The following is an 18933-nucleotide window of genomic DNA, read 5'->3' on the forward strand; positions in this document are numbered from 1 at the left end:
ACACATAAGGATGGCTCTGTGGCGGAAAGACTGATACATGTTTGATAGTAGTAGTAGACACCCTCACACATAAGGATGGCTCTGTGGCGGAAAGACTGATACATGTTTGATAGTGTCTTGATGCTGCATTGTTTGTCCTTCATGTTCTAATACTTTAATGTTACCCCTTCCTTGTGTTTAGCTTATTACCCAGCATTTGTGCATTTATACTAAGACATTTTCACTAAGAAATGCCTTTACAAACTGATGGCTCTCTACGGTTGCTCTTACTTGTCTCCATTGATTAGCCATTTGTCCGCTGGCTTCTGTTGATGGTGCTGCAACATCCAAAATAAACACTTTCTAAAAATCAAATCAAATTTTATTGGTCACATACACATATTTAGCAGGTGTTATTGCAGGTGTCGGAATGATGCATTGGGCTGACCTCACCACCCTCTGGAGAGCCCTGCGGTTGCGGGCGGTGCAGTTGCCGTACCAGGCTGTGATACAGCCTGACAGGATGCTTTGAATTGTGCATCTGTAAAAGTTTGTGTGGGTCTTAGGGGCCAAAATGAATTTCTTCAGCCTCCTGTGGTTGAAAAGGCACTATTGCGCCTTCTTCACCACACTGTCTGTGTGGGTGGACCATTTCATATTGTCAGTGATGTGTACTCCCAAGAAGCTTGAAGCTTTTCACCTTCTCCACTGCGGTCCTGTCACTGTGGATGGGGGCGTGCTCCCTCTGCTGTCTCCTGAAGTCCACGATCAGCTCCTTTGTTTTGTTGACGATTTTGGGAGAGGTTATTGTCTTGTGAAATTTCAGGGTGTGTTGAACTTGATATTGCCAAAAAGATGTTGCTAGGACATTAGGCCTACTCACTAAGATGGTTCATCGTCCTCAGCAGCATCAAAACAAAATAGGTGTAGATTGTGAATTGTAAGATGTTTACCCTTCCTGTCTGAGCCAATTTACAGTCTCGGCATCCCACGCACGCCCCCTTCCCTACCATAGCTCACGTTATTAGAAATGCCACCCGCTAATGTCCGACACAACAGATGGAAGGGCTCAGCACCCTTGACATCTAATTCCTCGAGCAGAAGGTTGTCACTGACCAGAAAAACAAACACACCGTTTTGCATGCCATGACATTCACTCACAAGTACTTTCAAGGCTACTTTCCCTCCCTCGGTTTCCTATTAGTGTTATCACGATACCAGCATTTTGACTTTGATACCGATACCAGGTTTAGTATTACAATACTCAATACCATCACGATACTCGATACCAAAATGATAACACAAAAAAAACACAAAAAAGGCTTTTTAACCAGTTACAGAATGGCACTTGATCCAGACAGATAAACGTATCTACTGCTCTGTTCAATTAATCATTGGGCATCTTTTGAGTTCAATATCATTACATTTGAACATTTTTCATGGGGCTACAGATGACAAACAATCCTTTCCATTTAGGACTTATGTTTATTGGCAACTACTAAGAGAACATATTTTATTGTACAAATTAACAACATTTGCATAGAAGAAGCAATTTCTTCATTTATAAAAATGTATCTGTCTCTTTAAGAAATGAATTATGTCATTGCAAGGCAGTTTTTGTTGGCAAAGGAGGAAGTGAATTAATAACGTTTTTGGTGACAATCAGCTATGAAATCAGCATATTTTCACAAACAAAATACTTGGGTAGTGAGTTCAGCTGTAAGCTAGCCTACAATTAAAGCTGGAAGCTACAAGTATCATCTTGCATTGTAAAAATGTTCTAGCCTATGGACATTGTTTTGCGAACAGTAATGAACAGTTTCAACATGCTGTGTTGCATTATTCAAGTGTGTTAACTTCTGTGCAGCATAAGTGGGGACTGGGGAGCTAATGCAGCACTTGAGAAATGAATGAGTAAGTGGAGCAGACTACACACACTATAATGAGGACTGCGCTGATAGACAGACTTGATCCTCTCAATCAAGGGAGACACATGACAGAAGTAGGTCTCCTGAACATAACAAAAAAATGTAGTACCTAACCGTTAATTTTTTTTTTTTAATCGAAAATGTACTGAAGTTTCAGTATACCTTGCAACATTATTTTAGATAATGAGATTGTGGTGTGCAGGGTGAGGTTAGCCTATGTTTGCTATTATCCCAGATTGTGATATTGAATTATTATTATTATTAAAGATTTTGAATAACGTATTTGAAATAGAGCCGTATTTCACAGAATCGCCCCACCTGTTAGGTGTTTATCGGTTGTTTTAATTTTTACTCCGCTTGACTGGTTAAAATTGTTACCGCTGAGGGTGGCGCTGGAGATCAAGGAAAGCATTGGGTGGTAAGATGTAGGTTCTTATGGTCTCTCTCCCTCACACTCCGTTTCTCGCTTATACCGGCGCATTTACTACAAACACCGTTCTAAAAATTCGCTCACCTGACAGGAATAGAGAAAAGCATCTGTTGGCATGATGTATCATTCACCGCCACTCTTCCCTGTCTATATGAGGACTGAAACCTGACGTGTAAAAGCAGAGAAGGCGGCCACTGCTCGCTGGGAGACGCAGAGGGGAAACTTCAGCAAGTGCTCTGGAGGAAGCGAGCTTCGCCGGGTGCGCTGGATGGCGTTGATCCGTTCTCCCGCCATAGCGTTCTAAAATATTCTCGGTTGAGCAGCAAAAGTGAAGGAATATCAATCCATTCATGCTTTCCCTAATTTTGCCTGAGTCTGTCACAGACGCTTCGTGGTTTACGGAGGAAACTTATATTCTATTTTGAAGACACTGTATGAAGGTAGGGTCGTTTCTTTTCCTAAAATTTTTTTTTGCAAGAAAGGTGTCCATGCAGCCTGTCCGAAATGTTCATTTGTTATTCAGTAGGCTACACGTCATTTGCTGCAATGCATTTTCTTTGATGCATCCCTCGGCTAATAGATTATTTTGATCTCAGTAGGTGGACAATGAGAACTATGTGCACAGAGAAGGCTAATGAATGAGAGGTTGTCATTCCTGATGACGCCTACATATACCTATTAGACTACTGACGTGATTGGCAGTTGTGCAAAGTCTCATAGGTAGACTAAAAGATTTCTGTTCTCCCTTCCTTTTTTTTCTCAGTGACATTGCTCATTTGAAGGTCCACTTGAATCTTCAGGTATCTCTCATGTGTAGTGTGTTGTGAAACTCCTATGTCTGAACCCTCATAGTTCTAGCCTGTTCATAGCATGCTTCGCTCTTTTGATGTGGGATGAGCCTTACATTACATTAATACAACCACTCTACAAGTAGCCTTCGGGACTGAAGGATGTCACAATAACTGCCTCCCTGAAATGGCAAGACCATACCAGCCCACCTGAGACTCTTCAGTGGGTCATTGATTACATTTTTTTTTGGTTGAGGGTTCAGATGATTTAGATTCTGAAACACACACACACCCACACACAAACACATGCACACACTGCACCATGTCTTATTTCCCTACCCCATGGATATGTTTGAAAGATCTTTGTCTCTTGAGGAACCTAATTTGAGTTAAAAAAAAGCAACAACCTACATAATATGGAGGTTTGGATCTTAGATACGATTACATTAGCCATAGAAATAGATGGCTGTATGGGGATGCTGTGAAATACAGCAATACTTTATGTTAAAGCTGGGGTTTCTCTGGTTTGACCTGACATTTGAATTGGCTTGTCTCTGCTTCTGATTACGGTTTGGTGAATGAATGGCGAACACAGCCATCTGCATCACAAATACTAAAGTACGTTGAGTCCGACCTGGATGGAGGCAAGGCTGATTACAGAGTTCAAAGGCTTGGGAGCAAGGCTGTCATTGTTGGACACCTACAGTATTGACCGAGATTCAAGAAGCTAAGGGGGTCTCTTTCATGTCACATCTAACCTTAATGTGAGCAAGTGACATGCTGCATATTTTCAACATAGTTGCTGTATGTGCCTATGGTGTTAACTTGTATTATATGTTCAACTAATTAAAAAAGTATACAGTATTTTCATGCAAAAGCGCATGTTAGTTCAAAGATAATCTATAAAGGAAATAAATATATTCTTTAAATAATCTCGCCCATTTTGGAAATATGCTGTGTGTGTGTGTGTGTCACTAATCTACTCCCTCTGTGGTGATGTGGGTTTATGTGACTGATTTGCTCTTCAGCCTTGTCTCAAATTAGACGTAACATAGTAAATGTAAATCCGGGACACTCAAATTAGTATATGTTACGTTTGGTATGGTTACATAAGACGGATGTAAGACAATTTAAGTACAGTGGTTGGTCGGGGTGGGTGGTCGTGTAACATGAATGTTTAGCAACCCAAGGGTTGAGAGTTTGAATCTCATCATGGAGAACTCTAGCATTTTAGCTAATTAGCAACTTTTCAACTACTTAAGGTTTTGCAAATTCAAAACATTGTATGTTTTGGTAATTCGTAACATATCATATGAAATGTGTGATGGACATCCACAAATTAATACATACCATACGAAATGTAACATATCAAACAAAATGGTGCGTCTCGGATATACGTACAGAATAATACCAAATGCTCTGAAACCAGGTTGTGATCTTCCACAGTGTAGCAGGACGCAATGCAGAGTGTGTTAAGTTTAACATACTGTATATACAATCTAAAACAACTGAAGGCTTGTGCATCCAAGCAAATTAATCTTCAAAACCACTCATATTGTTGTCGTCACTATATCCAGTAAAACATGTCAAAGCTCAATTGAGGTGACATTTACAATGCAGTGCTTTCATTTAGGTGACATCATAAAGTAAAAAACGGTCCTTTCAATGAAAGTCTAATTCAAGATACACCGATCTTCATTGATCCAGTATCTATGCCCCAACATGTCTATAGCTTAATTTCTGTGTTTAATCTTGGATTTAGAAATGGCTCTGTATTGTAGAAAGCCCTGGAAAACCCATTGCAATATATCTAAGAGTGTGTCTAAATTACACTAGTACTCATGACACAACAATGTAAATGTTGATTGGCTGTTAGAAAAGGTGACTAATAAGAAGCAGCATTTCCCCTGCATTTTGTTATTGTCTTCCAATAGTGTTGGCATGGGAGTAGAGGGCTAGAGTATACACAACTGACCAATAGAAAACAAAGGCCAATTAAATACCCCACATCCATATATTTAACTAGGCAAGTCAGTTAAGAATACATTCTTATGTTCAATGACAGCCTAGGAACACTGCCTTGTTCAGGGGAAGAACGACAGATTTGTACCTTGTCAGCTCGGGGATTTGAACTTGCAACCTTTCGGTTACTACTCTAACCACTCTAACCACTAGGCTCCGCTGCCGCCCCATATGGTAGTTTGTCAGACGTTTTCCTACCCTAAACTGAGTCTGCGGTCCACCCCATCTGTTGAGTGAATCCTATTATATGCTTTCTGCATCTCAATCCCACATGAATTGGGAAAGACTGGCAACATGTGATTGTATCGAATTAGCTTCTGCCAATCTTTCCTGTTCATCTGCGATTGAGGTTCAAATGTCTCAGTTCAACTTTAGACCCCCTTTGAGGTATACTTGAACAGAAGTCAAGACACTTTGATTTGGGATCGACTATCCCCTTAGAGTATCATGGAATGTGTGTCCGTCTAAGTGGTTGATAGGCAAAGACAGAGTACATACTGCATAGAAAAGTGATTCCCTCTGCAAAGCTGACTGAATGTCTCATTAGTTTGAAGTCTAAAATATGGCCCGTTTCGCTCTTCTCACAAGGTATCATGCTGTGTAATCTCCAGTCAAGTTCTGCAAAATCAAGGAACTGTGTTGCACACATTGGATGTTTTGAAGCCTTTCATAGACAGGCCACCAATGTGTTCATTACATATACTCTAACCTAAACACACTCAGACTGTCTCTCTCTCTCTCTCTCTCTTGCACGCACGCACACACAATACAATGCCTGTTTGTTCTCGTATCAACATGTTTGAATCTACCGAAGCAACATCTGTTGAGGATTTGTCATTGAGATTTTTGTGGATGTTAAATGTAAATATTGGATGAATTTATCTACAGCCAGTGAAAGTCATGTATCTTCTTATAGCAGGCGATGGTAAATGTGTCCAAGGAAAGAGATGAAAGCTGTGATGTATTTCAAAACAAGTTTCCCGTCTATCTCAAACGGCACTCTGTAAGTCCACATGTTGATTTCTGATGTATGATACAGAGATGCAGAGATACAGGATTCATAGGGGTTTTATGGGATTGCGAATCTTGTATAAGTTGATGTCTGCATTAGAATTACAATGAAGCACTTAGTGTAACTTAAAATGTCATTCTTGCTGGTGGTAACTTGCTGACTTAAACAATGCTTTATTAGTCTGTGTTATGATCAGCAGTGTAGTGCTATTCTTGTAAGGGCCAAAGTGCTATTTAAAAAAAAATAAAAATGAATGACATATTCTCTCAATCCAAGTTGTACTGACAGGTAGCCTATCAAGTTATATATTATCTCAAAGAAAATGTTTATATTACACTCAAACACCCAAGTTAGGCCCTCGTTTCAAAGTAGGCCAATATCACTGTCAATCTTGATTGATGATTCATCACGTTTTACAGGGGAAACGTCCAAGCTGAATCCGCCTGCCGACCATTTTGATCTCAATCAGTTTCATGGGAATATGCAGCTAGATCTTCCTGAATGATGTCGGCCTACTACTGTTTTGAGCGAATTTTAGAGCAGATGGTATTCATTAGCTTACAGCCTACCTTTTTATTTTGTGTCAATCAAAACACATACTCAAGGTCTATTTAGCCTATTTAGGTGTTGTTGTTGTCTAGCAGTAACGTTACACAATGCCATTATATTCGGTATGTTAGGCCTATGTAGAAGAACCATTTAAGTGATCTTGTGAGACATTGATTCAGATTTGATCTCAACTTTATTAAACAAGCAACATTCTGAGAAGTGGCTCCGTTACGTTCCTGCAGCAATACACACCTGTTGATGCGTTATGTCATTACATTATAATGACTGTGTGACTGCCTTTATGAGTCAGGGTTGAAGTAAATTGTCGCAGAATGTTCAAAAGCATCCCTTTGACAATGTCAGTTTTTCAAGGCATTTACTCTCGCCTTTTGTCTTCCCTTGTCTTAGTAAACTACACTCAATCATAGATATAAGGATTTGCTACTGTCGTCCTATCTTATCTTGTAGGGTCATAATGGCCCACACCTAACATAGCAAGTGTAAAATATTTGCCTGAGCTGCGTTTCTTTCTTTCTGATCCTGAAAAGAGAAAATATAACTGTCAGGGGGAGGTTCTCTTTTGCACTGTTGAACCAGCGATGAACAAATTCTTATTTTCAATGACAGTCTAGGAACAGCAGGTTAACTGCCATGTTCAGGGGCAGAATGACAGATTTGTACCTTGAACTTGCAACCTTTCGGTTATGAGCTCAACGCTCTAACCACTAGGCTACCTGCCACCCCATAGATGGGGAGGAGGAGTTAAGGACTGTTGCCTTGTTAACATCCAAAACCGGTGCTACCGACCCCGTAGATGGTGCAATGACCTTCATTATGACCATTTGTTAGACAGGCATAGGGTGGACATCCCCCTTGAATAGATTATTCTGTGATTATTAAAGTTGGCATTAGCTCTTGTTGCTGACAGATTCGTTTTTTTAGGAATGTTTAATTTTAAATATTTGCAGCGATTGAAAGAGGAAGAGGCCATACCCATGTTGTGTCCCACCCTCTGATAGAAATGCATTGCAGTGAGTGGATTAGCCTATCTCGCCAGGTGATACTGTATTAAAGCCCTGCTTCCACCTGGGCTGGGCGATCTAACCAATCACATTAGCTGTGTTCTAGAGCTTTTTTTGCTGGTCCTCATAGTTGCTCAGAAGTGTTGAATCTCGCTCTCAAGAGCTGGCAGCATCACTTATAACATTTTAAGAGGTGCCCTATACTTGTAATTTGTTTTTAGGCTTGAACAGAGTTTAATGTCGTTGCATTTGGACTTGCAATTATTTGGATGATTAGAACTTGATGAATGTAAGATAAATAAGGGTTATTTGGCTTGTAACCATAGCAGAACATGTTTTTTGTTATTTAGAACCTGTTTTTGAAGGTTTATGAAGAACTTTGCTCATAAGGTTGTAAAATTGAACCTGTATGGTGCTATAAAGAACCCTTTCCTACGGTTCAGTAAAGAACCATTAAAAATAGGTTAAATATAACCCCAAAAAAGGGTTCCGCTATGGTTAGAACCCTTTGTAGAACCATACAGGGTTTTTAATCTGGTTTAATAGCCTTATTATATTGTTAATATTCCATAGGTTTTATTATTGTGTTCATTAACAAGTTGAATCAGGTGTGCTAGCTCTGAAATAGCTGCAGGCCCTTGAAGAGAGCATAACCACAAGACTATACATTCGTTTTACTGGCTCTAGTCACTTACAACACAACATATTAGATAAACTGGAATGTCACTCTCACTCATGGTTGCGCAAACCACGCCCCCAAATATTCGAATGAGACGCAGGCCCCACATTTTAATTATCACTAAAAGAGCAAAGAACCCTTTTGTGAACTATAAAGAACCGTTGAAGATCTCAAAGGGTTCTTTGGGTCAGTATGTTTCCACATACCATCTCCCTTCCCAAAGAACCATTGAGGAATCAACATTTTTTAGTGTGTAGCCTACAGAATGTCACCTTTTATTTGAGGGTATTTTCACATCTGTTTTACCGTTTAGAAATTAAGGCACTTCAGGTGTAATACGCATTTGGACAAATTCACTTAGTGCATAACATTTAGTCAAAGTTTAATATTTGATCCCATATTCCTAGAACAAAATTACTAAACTCAGCAAAAAAAGAAACGTCCTCCCTCTGTCAACTGCGTATATTTTCAGAAAACTTAACATGTGCAAATACTTGTATGGACATAACAAGATTCAACAACTGAGACATAAACTGAACAAGTTCCACAGACATGTGACTAACATAAATGGAATAATGTGCCCCTGAACAAAGGGGGAGTTAAAATCAAAAGTAACTGCAGTGCATCTCCTCCTCATTGAAAATAAGAATGTGTTCTTAACTGACATGCCTAGTAAAATAAAGATTAAATAAAGTTGTAAAAAAAAAAAAAAAAAAAAAAAGATTTCCGATTGTTATGAAAACTTGAAATCAGCCATTCCGATTAATCGGTCTACCTCTAATATGAATGGTTGTTTTTAGACAAGGGTGCACCGAAAAATAGTCTCAATTATCTTGGCTACTTTAGCTAGCTCGCTTCTTTACAACAATACAATGCAGTCAAGACCGGCACTACCAGATGGTATGATATACAGTGCCTTGCGAAAGTATTCGGCCCCCTTGAACTTTGCGACCTTTTGCCACATTTCAGGCTTCAAACATAAAGATATAAAACTGTATTTTTTTGTGAAGAATCAACAACAAGTGGGACACAATCATGAAGTGGAACGACATTTATTGGATATTTCAAACTTTTTTAACAAATCAAAAACTGAAAAATTGGGCGTGCAAAATTATTCAGCCCCCTTAAGTTAATACTTTGTAGCGCCACCTTTTGCTGCGATTACAGCTGTAAGTCGCTTGGGGTATGTCTCTATCAGTTTTGCACATCGAGAGACTGACATTTTTTCCCATTCCTCCTTGCAAAACAGCTCGAGCTCAGTGAGGTTGGATGGAGAGCATTTGTGAACAGCAGTTTTCAGTTCTTTCCACAGATTCTCGATTGGATTCAGGTCTGGACTTTGACTTGGCCATTCTAACACCTGGATATGTTTATTTTTGAACTATTCCATTGTAGATTTTGCTTTATGTTTTGGATCATTGTCTTGTTGGAAGACAAATCTCCGTCCCAGTCTCAGGTCTTTTGCAGACTCCATCAGGTTTTCTTCCAGAATGGTCCTGTATTTGGCTCCATCTATCTTCCCTGTCCCTGCTGAAGAAAAGCAGGCCCAAACCATGATGCTGCCACCACCATGTTTGACAGTGAGTATGGTGTGTTCAGGGTGATGAGCTGTGTTGCTTTTACGCCAAACATAACGTTTTGCATTGTTGCCAAAAAGTTCAATTTTGGTTTCATCTGACCAGAGCACCTTCTTCCACATGTTTGGTGTGTCTCCCAGGTGGCTTGTGGCAAACCTTAAACGACACTTTATGGATATCTTTAAGAAATGGCTTTCTTCTTGCCACTCTTCCATAAAGGCCAGATTTGTGCAATATACGACTGATTGTTGTCCTATGGACAGAGTCTCCCACCTCAGCTGTAGATCTCTGCAGTTCATCCAGAGTGATCATGGGCCTCTTGGCTGCATCTCTGATCAGTCTTCTTGAATGAGCTGCAAGTTTAGAGGGACAGCCAGGTCTTGGTAGATTTGCAGTGGTCTGATACTCCTTCCATTTCAATATTATCGCTTGCACAGTGCTCCTTGGGATGTTTAAAGCTTGGGAAATCTTTTTGTATCCAAATCTGGCTTTAAACTTCTTCACAACAGTATCTCGGACCTGCCTGGTGTGTTCCTTGTTCTTCATGATGCTCTCTGCGCTTTTAACGGACCTCTGAGACTATCACAGTGCAGGTGCATTTATACGGAGACTTGATTACACACAGGTGGATTGTATTTATCATCATTAGTCATTTAGGTCAACATTGGATCATTCAGAGATCCTCACTGAACTTCTGGAGAGAGTTTGCTGCACTGAAAGTAAAGGGGCTGAATAATTTTGCACGCCCAATTTTTCAGTTTTTGATTTGTTAAAAAAGTTTGAAATATCCAATAAATGTCGTTCCACTTCATGATTGTGTCCCACTTGTTGTTGATTCTTCACAAAAAAATACAGTTTTATATCTTTATGTTTGAAGCCTGAAATGTGGCAAAAGGTCGCAAAGTTCAAGGGGGCCGAATACTTTCGCAAGGCACTGTATAACCTCTGGTATCAACTTCTTCTTTTTTTTTCTCGCTCTAAGGGTTTTTTTTGGCATGTGTTTCACATGTTCATATTTAAATATATATTTTTTACCCTTTATTTAACTAGGCAAGTGACTTAAGAACAAAATCTTATTTACAATGACAGATTTTTACCTTGTCAGCCCGAGATTTAATCCAGCAACCTCTTAGTTCCTGGCCCAATACTCTAACCACTAAACTACCTGCCGCCCTAACATTTCCAAAGCAAGTGAATTAGATACTTTTTATTGTTTATTTCGCTTTTGTTTATTAACAGTAAACATTACACTCACAAAAGTTCCAAAATATTAGACATTTCAAATGTCATTATGTGCAACTAGTTAAAGTACAAACGGGAAAATAAATAAACATAAATATGGGTTGTATTTACAGTGGTGTTTGTTCTTCACTGGTTGCCCTTTTCTTGTGTCAACAGGTCACAAATATTGCTGCTGTGATTGCACACTGTGGTATTTCACCCAGTAGATATGGGAGTTTATCAAAATTGGGTTTGTTTTCAAATTCTTTGTGGCTCTGTGTAATCTGAGGGAAATATGCCACAACACAATGGCCACTGCTCCGATCTCCCCCCCCCCTTCTGCTGAAGAAGCAGAGCGCTGCGCACCGCATCACCTTCTCATTTCAATTCAATTTAAGGGCTTTTTTGGCATTGAAAACATTTCTCTCTCGCGAGCAAGTCTCCATTGAGGTAAGAGAAAAAAATACAAAAAATCCAACACATTTATTTCAATTATCCAGAAGAAATGTATTATTTGAATAGTGAAATAATTTCCACCACTAATATGTATGAAAACACCTTCAAATAAGATGATACCGTACTGTCACCACGTGCTGGAGTATGGAGTATAGTTAAACGTTTTTAGCTTCACTGTCTGAATAAATGAAGTAGGGAAGTGTATATGTGCATGGCAGATGTTTTTTTCTCTTATGCACACCGTATTAGAAAGCATTCAATTTCAGGGGTGGTTGTTATTTCAATGTAGATGATCAAGTCATGTAGATGGTGCGTGGGGAAACCGTGGCGTTGGCACTCCATCTCAGAGAGCTTTGATTTATACATTGTGAAATGAAGAAGTGTGTAGTGGTTGGTGGTGCTGGAATATTCTTAGTGTCATACACTGCATTCGGGAAGTATTCAGACCCCTTTTTCCACATGTTGTTACGTTACAGCCTTATTCTAAAATGTATTAAATAGTTTCCCCCCCTCATTAATCTACACACATTACCCCATAATGACAAAGCAGAAACTAATTTAGAAATTTTAGCAAATTTATTCCAAATAAACTGAAATATCACATATTCAAACCCTTTACTCAGTACTTTGTTTAAGCACCTTTAGCAGTGATTACAGCCTCCAGTCTTCTTGGGTATGACTCTACAAGCTTGGCACCCCTGTATTTGGGGAGTTTTTCCCATTCTTCTCTGCAGATCCTCTCAAGCTCTGTCAGGTTGGATGCGGACTGTCGCTGCACAGGTATTGCCAGGTCTCTCCAGAGATGTTCAAGTCCTGGCTCTGGCTGGGCCACTCAAGGACATTCAGAGACTTTTTCCTGAAGCCACACCTGCGTTGTCTTGGCTGTGTGCTTAGGGTCGTTGTCTTGTTGGAAGGTGAACCTTCGCCCTAGTCTGAGCCTTTGAGCGCTCTGGAGCAGGTTTTCATCAAGGATCTCTCTGTACTTTGCTCCATTCATCTTTACCTCGATCCTGACTAGTCTCGCCAGTCCTTACCGCTGAAAAACATCCCCACGACATGATGCTGCCACCCCCATGTTTCACCGTAGGGATGGTGCCAGTTTTCCTCCAGACGTGTGACACTTGTTATTCACGCCAAAGAGTTCAATCTCGGTTTCATTAGACCAGAGAATCTTGTTTCTTGTTTCTTTAGGTGCCTCTTGGCAAACTCCAAGCGGGCTGTCATGTGCCTTTTACTGAGGAGTGGCTTTTGTCTGGCCACTCTACTTCTGGAATGTTATCCCATCTCCACAGAGGATTCTAGAGCTCTGTCAGAGTGATCATCAGGTTCTTGGTCACCTCCCTGACCAAGGCCCTACTCCCCCGATTGCTCAGTTTGGCCGGGCAGCCAGCTCTAGGAAGAGTCTTGGTGGTTACAAACTTCTTCCATTTAAGAATGATGGAGGCCACTGTGTTCTTGGGTACCTTCAATGCTGCAGAAATGTTTTGGTACCCTTCCCCAGATCTGTGCCTCGACACAATCCTGTCTCGGAGCTCTACGGACAACTCCTTCGACCTCATGGCTTGGTTTTTGCTCTGACATGCACCGTCAACTGTTGGACCTTCATATAGACCGGCGTGTGCCTTTCCAAATCATGTCCAACCAATTGAATTTACCACAGGTGAACTCCAATGAAGTTGTAGAAACATCTCAAGGATGTATCAATGGAAATATTGCTCTTTCTGGAAGTGTTTTCCATTAACACCGAGTGTTGAAAACATTTAAGTCAAAGGCCTCCCTAGCTTACTGACTCTAGGTACTTCTACTACTACTACCATGGGCGTATGGGACAAGAATTCAGCCCTGATATTTTATCCACACCAACACACATTACTGCGTGTGCTGCCAACTCACCATCTGCCTCCCTATTGTGCTGTCTACCAGTCTCAGCATCTTCTCTGCTGTCACTCTGTGCTACTTCTTATTCTTTGTCTCTTGCTGTCTGTCTGTGTGCTTAAGCTACTACTAATAACTTGTTCTCAACTGGCCTACCTGGTTAAATAAAGGTGAAATAAAAAATCCTTATACATTATAAAAGCCAAGCTACCGACTTAGGCTATATTGCAAATTAGTTCCTGTTTTATGTGTTTTTCTGAATCAGCACCTCCCCTAAGTGTTCATTACATTACAGAGCTCCAGACTAACATGTTCCCCTGGTATCACTGGTGCTGCTAACTTTTACAGGTGGTGGCACCAGTCCACGATTTGGGGCAGATCCACATCATAAGTAATTATCTTATAAAGTAATTCATAGTGCTTTATTAAGAAGTATAATAAATAGACTACTGAAGTATTCAGGAAATACTTTGTTTCATTTGACACATCCAAGCAGGAATGCATGATTCAATATATTTAGACTATAGGTATATTTTACTATAGAGATACTATAGAGATTTTTATAGAGATGAATTACATAGTGCACATAAAGATATCCAAACTAATATCATAGGCTAATTAATTTGGGGTTTAACGTCTGAGGAAGTGGAATCTCAAAACACATTAACTGTTATAATCTCCACCTGGCACAGCCAGAAGAGGACTGGCCACCCCTCAAAGCCTGGTTCCTCTCTAGGTTTCTTCCTAGGGTTTGGCCTTTCTAGGGAGGTTTTCCTAGCCACCGTGTTTCTACACCTGCATTGCTTGCTGTTTGGGGTTTTAGGCTGGGTTTCTGTACAGCACTTATCAGCTTATCAGCAGATATCAGCTGATGTAAGAAGGGCTATATAAATACATTTGATTTGAACTAGATTGCCCAATGCCGGTAGCCGTCTATTCATCCAATAGTAAATGTAATGTCCTAAAGCACTTTGAAGTTGTGAGCTACTACCCACGAGACCAATAGGCCTATGCCCTCGCAATGGCCGGTGCGCATTTCACGCGCTATTGTAAAAAGAGTTGCTATTGAGCTGAATATTTTAAATGTTATACAATCAGAATGCATTTTTCTCTTGAGCACATGGCGGGGGGAGAGGAGAGTGGCTCACTCATCACAGCAGTGAGGCTACAGGGGCCAGGTCAGACACCTTCCATACAGGAATCATGAGGATAATGCACCTTACTGATTGACCAAATCCTGGTTTTAGCCGCCCCCCAAAACAGGAGGTTTTTTATGAGAGGTGACCAAGTAGAAAGCGATCTTTCTACATTCATAGGTACCCTTTCTATTTTTTACGATCCATGATGTTGTCTGTCTGGCCGAGAGAATTGGAGCAGGTCTTTTTGCTGATGGTGCATTTGACTTTGAATGTTCCTGTGCATGACCTCAGCTCATCCTATCAGACAACCGTGCCATCCCCTCTTGGCCAACCGTTGCCGCTGATCAGCCAAAGGCTCATTATAGATAAGTATAACAGAGAAATTGCGCAAAAAACAACAACAAAAATTAATCATGGGCCGCCAGCCATGTCACCCTTTTCGGCGTTTTATTTTTATCTACAAAACATATTTTTGTGTGTGTCAATTTCCACCAGCCCAGCCCACCCAATTACACGTTTTCCCCCAGAATTGGCCAATCTGTCCAATCCGGCCCTGACGACGACGATGACAATGACTAGTACTACCAGTATTACTACTACCATTGCTAATGTTACTTTCAGTACCACAACAGCTACCAGCACTCTTATTAAAACTGATCAGACCCGGATGTAACATTAAAGGCGTCAGTCAGACCATTTTCGCACCAGTTGACGAATTCTAGGATTATATGGATGACTGATGACATTTGCGGCTTGCGGTGATTAACAATAATTGATGTCTTCAACATTTCATTCATGATGATTAAGTATTAATTAATTAAGTATGAAATCACTTCACAGAAATATCTATTCAGACTCGTCATATCCATTCTTCAGCCAAGTAAGAGTAACATAATGTGTGGTAAAAACATATGTGCATTCTCCCCCCAAGTCCTTCATTTGCGGCTTGCGGTGAGTTTCTTATTTTCCATTCAAAATGCATAACAATGACTCAATTTCAATTCAGGCCTGCAGGCCTGAATCACTCACTCCACTCCGACAGAGATGGCCGCCTCGCTTCGCGTTCCTAGGAAACTATGCAGTATTTTGCTTTTTTACATGTTATTTCTTACATTGGTACCCCAGGTAATCTTAGGTTTCATTACATACAGTCGGGAAGAACTACTGAATATAAGAGCAACGTCAACTCACCATCATTACGACCAGGAATATGACTTTCGTGAAGTGGATCCTGTGTTCTGCCTTCCACCCAGGACAACGGAATGGATCCCAGCCGGCGACCCAAAACAACGACGTCGTAAAAGAGGCAAACAAAGTGGTCTTCTGGTCAGGCTCCGGAGACGGGCACAACGCGCACCACTCCCTAGCATACTACTCGCCAATGTCCAGTCTCTTGACAACAAGGTTGATTAAATCTGAGCATGGGTAGCATTCCAGAGAGACATCAGAGACTGTAACGTTCTTTGCTTCACGGAAACATGGCTCACTCGAGAGACGCTATCGGAGTCGGTACAGCCAGCTGGTATCTTCACGCATTACCCCGACAGAAACAACCATCTTTCTGGTAAGAAGAGGGGCGGGGGGGTATGCCTTATGATTAACGAGACGTGGTGTGATCATAACAACATACAGGAACTCAAGTCCTTCTGTTCACCTGACTTAGAATTCCTCATAATCAAATGTCAACCACATTATCTACCAAGGGAATTCTCTTCGATTATAATGCCGTATATATTCCCCCCCCAAGCAGACACATTGATGGCCCTGAACAAACTTTATTTGACTCTTTGCAAACTGGAAACCACATATCCTGAGGCTGCATTCATTATAGCTGGGGATTTTAACAAGGCTAATCTGTAAACAAGACTCCCTAAATTGTATCAGCATATCGATTGCGCAACCAGGGCTGGTAAAACCCTGGATCATTGCGATTCTAACTTCCGCGACGCACATAAGGCCCTCCCCCGCCCTCCTTTCGGAAAAGCTGACCACGACTCCATTTTGTTGCTCCCTGCCTACAGACAGAAACTAAAACAAGAAGCTCCCGTGCTCAAGTCTGTTCAACGCTGGTCCGACCAATCTGATTCCACGCTTCAAGACTGCTTCGATCACGTGGATTGGGATATGTTCCGCATTGCTTCCAACAACAACAATACGCTGATTCGGTGAGCGAGTTCATTAGAAAGTGCATTGACGATGTCGTTCCCATAGCAACGATTAAAACATTCCCAAACCAGATACCGTGGATTGATGGCAGCATTCGTGTGAAACTGAAAGCGCAAACCACTGCTTTTAACCAGGGCAAGGTGACCGGAAACATGACCGGATACAAACAGTGTAGCTATTCCCTCCGCAAGGCAATCAAACAAGCTAAGTCACAATTCAACAGCTCAGACACGAGATATGTGGCAGGGTCTACAGTCAATCACGGATGGCAAAAAAAACTCAGTCCCGTCACGGACCAGGATGCCTTGCTCCAAAACAGACTAAATAACTTTTTTGCCCGCTTTGAGGACAATACAGTGCCACTGATACGGCCCGCAACCAAAACCTGCGGACTCTCCTTCACTGCAGCTGACGTGAGTAAAACATTTAAACGTGTTAACCCTCGCAAGGCTGCAGGCCCAGACGGCATCCCCAGCCGCGTCCCCAGAACATGCGCAGACCAGCTGGCTGGTGTGTTTACGAACATATTCAATCAATCTGTATCCCAGTCTGCTGTTCCCACATGCTTCAAGAGGGCCACCATTGTTCCTGTTCACAAGAAAGCTAAGGTAACTGAGCTAAACGACTACCGCCCCGTAGCACTCACCTCCGTCATCATGAAGTGCTTTGAGAGACTAGTCAAGGACCATATCACCTCCACCCTACCTGACACCCTAGACCCACTCCAATTTGCTTACCGCCCAAATAGGTCCACAGACGATGCAATCGCAACCACACTGCACACTGCCCAAACCCATCTGGACAAGAGGAATACCTATGTGAGAATGCTGTTCATCGACTACAGCTCAGCATTTAACACCATAGTACCCTCCAAACTCGTCATCAAGCTTGAGACCCTGGGTCTCGACACCGCCATGTACAAATGGGTACTGGACTTCCTGACGGGCCGCCCCCGGGTGGTGAGGGTAGGTAACAACATTTCCACCCCGCTGATCTTCAAAACTGGGGCCCCACAAGGGTGCGTTCTGAGTCCTCTCCTGGACTCCCTGTTCACCCACGACTGCGCGGCCATGCACGCCTCCAACGCAATCATCAAGTTTGCGCACGACACTACAGTGGTAGGCTTGATTACCAACAACGACGAGACGGCCTACAGGGAGGAGGTGAGGGCCCTCGGAGTGTGGTGTCAGGAAAATAACCTCACACTCACACTCAACGTCAACAAAACTAAGGAGATGATTGTGGACTTCAGGAAACATCAGAGGGACCACCCCCCTATCCACATCGATGGGACAGTAGTGGAGAGGGTAGTAAGTTTTAAATTCCTCGGCGTACACATCACGGACAATCTGAATTGGTCCACCCACACAGACAGCGTCGTGAAGAAGGCGCAGCAGCGCCTCTTCAACCTCAGGAGGCTGAAGAAATTCGTCTTGTCACCAAAAGCACTCACAAACTTTGCAGATCGAGAGCATCCTGTCGGGCTGTTGCCTGGTACGGCAACTGCTCTGCCCACAACCATAAAGCTCTCCAGAGGGTAGTGAGGTCTGCACAATGCATTACCGGGGACAAACTACCTGCCCTCCAGGACACCTACACCACCCGATGTTACAGGAAGGCCATAAAGATTATCAAGGACAACAACCACCCGAGCCACTGCCTGTTCACCCCGCTATCATCCAGAAGGCGAGGTCTGTACAGGTGCATCAAAGCTGGGACCGAGAGACTGAAAAACAGCTTCTATCTCAAGGCCATCAGACTGTTAAACAGCCACCACTAACATTGAGTGGCTACTGCCAACACACTGACTCAACTCCAGCCACTTTAATAATGGGAATTTATGGAAATTGATGTAAAATATATCACTAGCCACTTTAAACAATGCTACTTGATATAATGTTTACATACCCTACATTACTCATCTCATATGTATATGTATATAGTGTACTCGATACCATCTACTGCATCTTGCCTATGTCGTTCTGTACCATCACTCATTCATATATCTTTATGTACATATTCTTTATCCCTTTACACTTGTGTGTATCAGGTAGTAGTTTTGGAATTGTTAGGTTAGATTACTCGTTGGT

General features: G+C 41.7%; 1 protein-coding gene across 3 annotated transcripts in view; it reads left to right on the forward strand.

Annotated features, from left to right (window-relative positions):
- Positions 1-2316: 2316 nt before the first annotated feature.
- LOC110492834 (protocadherin-15-like) overlaps positions 2317-18933 on the forward strand; it is a 303676-nt gene continuing 287059 nt past the window's right edge. For all 3 annotated transcript variants that reach the window (XM_036946202.1, XM_036946206.1, XM_036946204.1), the window contains exon 1: positions 2317-2777. The gene's annotated coding sequence lies outside the window, so the exon portion shown is untranslated. The remainder of the gene's footprint in view (positions 2778-18933) is intronic.

The sequence above is a fragment of the Oncorhynchus mykiss genome, chromosome 16 (genome assembly GCF_013265735.2).
Source record: "Oncorhynchus mykiss isolate Arlee chromosome 16, USDA_OmykA_1.1, whole genome shotgun sequence".
NCBI lineage: Eukaryota > Metazoa > Chordata > Actinopteri > Salmoniformes > Salmonidae > Oncorhynchus > Oncorhynchus mykiss.